This window comes from Ranitomeya variabilis, chromosome 5 (assembly GCF_051348905.1).
Source record: "Ranitomeya variabilis isolate aRanVar5 chromosome 5, aRanVar5.hap1, whole genome shotgun sequence".
In the NCBI taxonomy this organism is placed as follows: Eukaryota; Metazoa; Chordata; class Amphibia; order Anura; family Dendrobatidae; genus Ranitomeya; species Ranitomeya variabilis.
Window position 1 is genome coordinate 363,727,825 of NC_135236.1, and position 8,250 is coordinate 363,736,074.

Below are 8,250 nucleotides of genomic sequence, written 5' to 3' on the forward strand. Positions count from 1 at the left end.
GGTGCCTTAAGCGTGCATGTCCTGGCGACGCGGTGTCCACCAAGGCCGCATGCCAGATAACACCTGCAGAGAACCCACCGGCACCGACACCGCTCTCTGCACCGCTACAGGAGCCGCTGCCAACACCGTTGCGGACGCCGCCGCCAGCCGACATCGAGGACACCGCTGCGGCAGGTAAGAACGCTGACCCTGCCCCGGTGACTGAAGACCTGCTGATAGGCCCCATCGCAGTGCCACCTCCTCGCAGTACCCACCGCCTGCAGCGTCTCGAACCTTGGGACCGGGCCACGGGGATGGAGCAGTTTATGCAGGCCCCAATCGCGCCCACCACCCTGCCGGGTGAGATATATGCTTAGCGGACTGTGTACCACTGGGTGAATCCTGGGTCCGATTTCATGGGGTTCCCTGGAGAAGAACGACACAAGGGAGAGACTGTCGAGGTTCTAAGTTGGGAAGACTACCAGGCCCAGCTTGCCCGTAAGTGGGAGGAATCAGAGGAGAGACATCAGGCTCATGATCAACGCGACCTCGCAGCCAAGGCCAGCACCACCCACCAGGCCCCGCGTAAGCAGGGCACAGTTGTGGCTTTTAAACTCCGAGGGGGGTGGGGTTTTATCAAGGAGCAAGGACTGTACACCGAGGTCTTTGTGAATAGGAGGGACGCGGAATCCCACCTCTGGGAAGGCCACCCAGACCGAGACCTTTACCCGGGAGACACAGTCACCTACACCAGGCATTTCGGTGAGAAAGGCGGGTTCGCTTTAAATGTGCATAAGAAAAGAGGCACTGTGGCACCTCACGCCAAAACTCCAGCTAAATCGTCTCCTGTGGCAACAGCGCCACCTTGCGTCAAAACCACTGCTACGACTACCACGACCACTGTCACCCCAACATATACTGCTACTCGGATCACCACCTGCACTGTCACCACGACTGAAACTGTTGTGGCTACTGAGGCAACTCCCGTGGTGACCCATGCAAAGGTTATTCCTGAATGGAACACTGTGGGCACTCAGAACCCCAACTGGAGTGAGGAAGCTCCCTATGTGCTACCAGGTGGTCACCAATATCCGAAAGGACTACCCCCACCGGTGCTACCCCCTGAATGGTTTAAATAAGCCTCGAAACACCGAATGTAAATAGTTAACTGTTCCTTCTTTGCCTTTAACTGTTTCTTTTGCTGCTTAAACCCGTCCAGGGTTATTTCCTTAAAGGGGTCCCCTGCTTAAAAGGGATCCTATGTTCTTTTGCACAAGTTCTCTATTTCATCAAACAGTTAATTCCACGTTGGCTGCCCGACCATATACCCAGGAGGCATGGTGGCAACTTGTGGGGGCCGGGCCGTCTCTAGGGTCCCTGTAAAAAGCCTCAGGCCACCAGTCATACGGGTTTGTCCTATCCATACCATCTGGGGGACAGAGAGAGAAAACAGGATTTTTGGTTGCTTACCGTAAAATCTGTTTCTCGGAGCCTCCATTGGGGGACACAGGAACCATGGGTGTATGCTGCTGCCACTAGGAGGCTGACATTATGCACAAAAAAAGTTAGCTCCTCCTCTGCAGTGTACACCCCACCGACTGGCATTAAGCACTTCAGTTAGTGAGAAAGCAGTAGGAGAAAAACAGTAAGGTTGAAACATAACCACAAACATGAGAACTGTAAACATGAGAACAGTCATAGAACACAGAACAGCGAAAACTAACATGGGAGGGAGCTGTGTCCCCCAATGGAGGCTCAGAGAAACAGATTTTACGGTAAGCAACCAAAAATCCTGTTTTCTCTATCGCCTCTCATTGGGGGACACAGGAACCATGGGACGTCCCAAAGCAGTCCCTGAGGTGGAAAAAACAGACTTCCATCAGGTCAGAGGACTCTCCACTGCCGCCTGCAAGATCCTTCTGCCTAGGCTGGCGTCCGCCGAAGCGTAGGTATGGACCTTGTAAAATTTGGCGAACGTGGGGATGGAAGACCAGGTTGCCGCTTTGCAAAGCTGTAGGGCAGAAGCCCTGTGGTGCACCGCCCAGGAGGCGCCGACTGCCCGGGTAGAGTGAGCCTTTATCCCAGGAGGGGGCACTCTGTTCTTGACCTGGTAAGCCTCCAGAATTGCCGTTCTGATCCAGTGAGCAATAGTCGCCTTAGAAGCCGGTAGGCCTCTACGCGTGCCATCAGGAATGACGAAAAAATAATCTGTCTTCCGGAAAGCTGACGTTCTATCCAGGTAGATCTTCACTGCCCTGACGAGGTCCAGCTTGTTCAACGATCGCTCCAGAGGATGAGTCGGAGCTGGGCAAAAAGAAGGTAGAATGATGTCCTCGTTGAGGTGGAAGGTGGAAACCACCTTAGGAAGGAAGGTGGAGGCCTGAGGACCACTTTGTCCTGGTGAACGACCAAGAACGAAGGTCGGCAAGAGAGGGCCGCCAACTCGGAAACGCGGTGGATAGAAGTGATGGCTACAAGAAAGGCCACCTTCCACGAAAACTGACAGGGGAATCTCCCTGAGAGGCTCAAAGGGGGAAACCCTCAGAACGTCCAGGACCAGATTTAAATCCCATGAATCCACCGGGGCCCTATACGGAGGGATAGTATGGGCTGCGCCTTGAAGGAAGGTCTTAACCTGTGGCCGAGAAGATAAAGTCTTCTGAAAAACGATGGAGAGCGCAGAGACCTGGCCCTTTAGGGAACTAAGAGCAAGGCCCGAATCCAGTCCTGCCTGAAGGAAGGCCAAGATGGAAGGCAGGGAAAAGGACAAAGCTGGAACGTGGTTGGACTCGCACCAATGGAAGTAGGCCTTCCAGGTACGGTAGTAGATCCTGGAAGATGAAGGCTTCCGAGCCTGGATCATGGTGTGGTGGGGCGATCAGAATGACCGGCACCCCTTCCGCTTTGATCTTTTTCAACAGTTTGGGAAGCAAAGGAAGAGGTGGGAACAGGTAGGGCAGCACGAACCGTGACCAAGGAATGGCCAGAGCATCGACGCCCACTGCAAGAGGATCGCAAGACTTGGAGACGAACTGAGGAACCTTCCTGTTCGTACGAGATGCCGTGTGGTCCACATCCGGAGTCCCCCATCGAAGACAAATCTGATGGAAGACTTCCTGGTGCAAGGACCATTCCCCTGCCGCGAGACCCTCGCGGCTGAGGAACTCGGCGGCCCAATTGTCCACGCCGGGGATATGCACTGCAGATATCACCGGAACTGTTGCCTCTGCCCAGAGGAGGATCTTCGATACCTCGGCAAGGGCCAAGGAGCTCCGAGTCCCCCCCGATGGTTGACATAAGCCACAGCCGTGGCGTTGTCCATCTGGATTCGGATTGGTAGGCCCTTGAGAATCCTTTCCCAGTGACGGAGGGCCAGAAAAATGGCCCAAATCTCGAGGACATTGATCGGCAGAGATGACTCGTGCGCCGACCAACGGCCCTGAACAGTCAGGTGGTGAAACACCGCACCCCAACCGAGCAGGCTGGCGTCCGTCGTCACCACTTGCCAGTGAACTGGAAGGAAGGACCTGTCCTGGGAGATGAGAGGTGACGTCAGCCACCAATTGAGAGACAGTTTGACTCGGGGAGAGAGTCGGATCGGACGATCCAGGGAGAAGACAGACCTGTCCCACTGATACAGAATGGCTTGCTGAAGAGGTCGCGAGTGAAATTGGGCAAAGGGAATCGCTTCCAATGTTGCTACCATCCTCCCCAGAACTTTCATGGCCGATCGGAAGGAGGGAGGCCGAGGACCCTGGAGCAAGCGTATGTCCTGACGAAGGATGGATCTCTTGTCTTCGGGAAGAAAGACTTTGGTCTGACGTGAGTCGAAGAGCATGCCCAGAAAGATGATGCGCTGAGAAGGAATAAGGCAGGACTTCTTCCGGTTGACCAGCCACCCGAAACGGGCTAAGGTGTCGAGGACGATGGACAGGCATTCGTGAGCCTGAGAAAAGGACGGAGCCTTGATGAGGATGTCGTTGAGGTATGGAAACAGAACCAGGCCTCTGACCCTCAAGATGGCCATCAGCGCCGCCATGATCTTCGTGAAAACTCTTGGGGCGGTTGCAAGACCGAACGGCAGGGTGACGAACTGAAAATGTTCCTGGAGCACCGCAAAGCGCAGGAATCGGTGATGTCCTGGGAATATCGGGACATGGAGGTAGGCGTCCTGAATATCTATGGAACACAGAAATTCCTGAGCCTCCATGGAAGCAATTACTGAACAAAGGATTCCATCCTGAAGTACTTCAGACGAACTCTCTTGTTCAGTAATTTGAGGTCCAGAATGGGACGAACCTTGCCGTCTTTTTTCGGTACCACAAAAAGGTTTGAATAGAAACCTGTAAACCGCTCTTTTTCTGGGACGGGAACGATTACCCCAGCTTTGAGGAGAAAAGCGATGGCTGCGAAGATACCCGGAATTAGAGCGGGGTCTCTTGGAGGTCGGGATTCGAACAAACGATCCCGGGGTCGTGAAACGAACTCTATCTTGTATCCCGAGGATACAACTTCCCTGACCCATGCGTCCTCTACTGAGGAGATCCAGACGTCCCTGAAGAGGAGACGGCCGCCCAGCCTCGGAGGTGGGCTGGGGTCTTGCAGAGAGTCATGCCGAGGTGGATCTTCCAGTCCTGGACCTGGAGGATCTACCCTGGGAGTAGCGAGGACGCCAGGAAGGAGTGGGCCTAAAGGATACGGTCTTCTTCTCCTGACGTGCCTGTGGCCTCTGTTGCTGCTGGGGAAAGGAGTTTGACGCCGTGAAGCGACGAAAAGGCCGAAAAGACCGAAATTGACGTCTAGGAGGAGGACGACAAGATTTGGCCTGGGGAAGAAGAGAACTTGTGCCCCCGGTGGCGTCCTTAATGATTTGGTCCAGCTTAGACTCAGAGACGAGACCCCTGAAAAGGCAGGCTGGTAAGGGACTATTTAGAAGACAAATCCACCTGCCAGGTCTTAAGCCAAACGGTCCGGCAGATGGCAACCACGTTGCTGGACGCCTGAGCCGCACAAGATGTGGCATCCAGGGAGGCGGAGACCAGATATTCACCCACGTGAGAAATCTGGTTGGCAAGTTCCGCCAGCTGTCCGGGTGGAGCCCCGTCCAGAATGCCCCGACGGAGTTGTTTGGCCCATTTGGATATGGATTTTAAAACCCAAGTAGAAGCAAAGGCCGGGCAAAGACTAGCTGAGGCCGCTTCAAAGGCTGACTTCGCTAAAGATTCTATGACTCTATCGTTAGAATCCTTCAGAGATGCTCCGCCGGACAGTGGAAGGACCGTGTTGGTGGACAGTCTGGAAACTGGAGGATCCACCGAAGGAGAGGCAGTCCAATTAGCGGTGAGCTCTGGAGAAAAGGGATATAAAACGCCAAGTCGCTTTCCTCTCTGAAAGCGTCTGGTCGGGTTCTCTTTCTCTGGTCATAATCTCCTCGAATTCCGGGTGAGGAGCGAAAAACTTGGAAGGTGGTTTAGTCCGTCTAAACGAAACCGCCTGATCTACGGGTTCCGTAGATGACTCCTTGATGCCACAGGTTTGATTTATCGCTCCAATGAGATTCTGAACCATATCCCTCATGGTAGCGATTTGGTTCGAATCCAGCTCCGAAGCATCCTCCGAAGGCGCATCTGAGAACGCCTCGCCTGACTCAGAGGAGGGGGACCGGGGGGAAGTCAACAGCAGAGAAGGACCGTGTGGTGAGATGGAGCGAGAAGAGGACTGAGACCGGCGTTCCTGTCTGGACCTTTTGCGGCTTGCAATGGAGGGCTCGGACGGAGCTTCCTGTGACCCGCTGGCTACTGCGGGAGTCTGCAGGGGCACCAGAGTCTGAGACACCCGTGTTAGATCCGCCACCGATTGTGACAGAGAGGAAACCCAGCATGGGGTGGGGGTATCGCTCTCAAGCGGAGCAGCCGGGGGATCCTGGGCGGTGGGAACAATCGGATTGCTGCAGGCCTGACAAAGTGGAGTGTCATGGATCCCAATGGCTGGGGATCGCACTGGACAAGCAAAATAACATAAATAACGGACGAGCTCTAGGGTGATGGAACCTGGGCTGACCGCTGCCCTACTCCTGACAAACACAACTAGAAATAGCCAGGGAGCGTGCCTACGTTGATTCTAGACGCCACGCGCCAGCCTAAGAGCTAACTAGCACTGCAGAGGAAATAAAGACCTAGCTTGCCTCCAGAGGAATGAACCCCAAAAGGTATAGTTGCCCCCCACATGTATTGACGGTGAAATGAGAGGAAGGCACGCACATAGAGATGAAAATAGATTTAGCAAAATGAGGCCCGCTATAACTAGAAAGCAGAATGATACAAAAGGGGTCTGAGCGGTCAGCAAAAAACCCTAATCAAAAACCATCCTGAGATTACAAGAACCCATGTGCCAACTCATGGCACATGGGGAGAACCTCAGCCCACTAGAGCTACCAGCTAGCATAGAGTCATAATTAGCAAGCTGGACAAAAAACCAAACAACTAAAAAACAGAACTTAGCTTATCCTGAGAGATCTGGGAGCAGGTAGTCAGGAACCAAACTGAGCACATCTGAGTACATTGATAGCCGGCAAGGGAATGACAGAAAAGCCAGGTTAAATAGGAAACACCCAGCCTCTGATGGACAGGTGGAAAGCAGAGACCGCAACCCACCAAAGTCACCCAGTACCAGCCGTAACCACCAGAGGGAGACCAAAAACAGAATCCACAACAGTACCCCCCCCCTTGAGGAGGGGTCACCGAACCCTCACGAGAACCCCCAGGGCGATCAGGATGAGCTCTATGGAAGGCGCGGACCAAATCAGTCGCATGAACATCAGAGGCGACCACCCAGGAATTATCCTCCTGACCATAACCCTTCCACTTAACCAAATACTGGAGTTTACGTCTGGAAACACGAGAATCCAAGATCTTCTCAACAACATACTCCAATTCTCCCTCCACCAGCACCGGAGCAGGAAGCTCAACCGAAGGAACAACGGGCACCTCATACCTCCGCAATAACGACCGATGGAACACATTATGAATAGCAAACGATGCTGGGAGATCCAAACGAAAAGATACAGGGTTAAGAATCTCCAAGATCTTATAAGGACCGATGAACCGAGGCTTGAACTTAGGAGAAGAGACCTTCATAGGGACAAAACGAGAAGACAACCACACCAAGTCCCCAACAAGAAGTCGGGGACCCACGCGGCGACGGCGATTAGCAAACTGCTGAGTCTTCTCCTGAGACAACTTCAAATTGTCCACCACCTGATTCCAAATCTGATGTAGCCTGTCCACCACCACGTCCACTCCAGGACAATCCGAAGGCTCCACCTGACCAGAGGAAAAACGAGGATGAAACCCCGAATTACAAAAGAAAGGAGAGACCAAAGTAGCAGAACTAGCCCGATTATTAAGGGCAAATTCGGCCAGTGGCAAAAAGGCAACCCAGTCATCTTGATCAGCAGAAACAAAACACCTTAAATAAGTTTCCAAGGTCTGATTAGTTCGCTCCGTCTGGCCATTCGTCTGAGGATGGAATGCAGACGAGGAAGACAAATCAATGCCCATCTTAGCACAAAACGTCCGCCAAAATCTAGACACAAACTGGGATCCCCTGTCAGAAACGATATTCTCCGGAATCCCATGCAAACGAACCACGTTCTGAAAAAATAAAGGGACCAACTCAGAAGAGGAAGGCAACTTAGGCAAGGGTACCAAATGAACCATCTTAGAAAAGCGGTCACACACAACCCAGATAACGGACATTTTCTGTGAGACAGGGAGATCTGAAATAAAATCCATGGAAATGTGCGTCCAAGGCCTCTTCGGGATAGGCAAGGATAACAACAACCCACTGGCCCGAGAACAGCAAGGCTTAGCCCGAGCACACACTTCACAAGACTGCACAAAGGTGCGCACATCCCTTGACAAGGAAGGCCACCAAAAAGACCTGGCCACCAAGTCTCTAGTACCAAATATTCCAGGATGACCAGCCAACACAGAAGAATGGACCTCGGAGATGACTCTACTGGTCCAATCATCCGGAACAAACAGTCTTTCTGGTGGACAACGATCAGGTTTATCCGCCTGAAACTCCTGCAATGCACGTCGCAAGTCTGGGGAGACGGCGGACAATATTACACCATCCCTAAGGATACCAGTAGGCCCAGAGTCTCCAGGAGAGTCAGGCACAAAACTCCTGGAAAGAGCATCTGCCTTCACATTCTTTGAACCTGGCAGGTATGAAACCACAAAATTGAAACGAGAAAAAAACAACGAC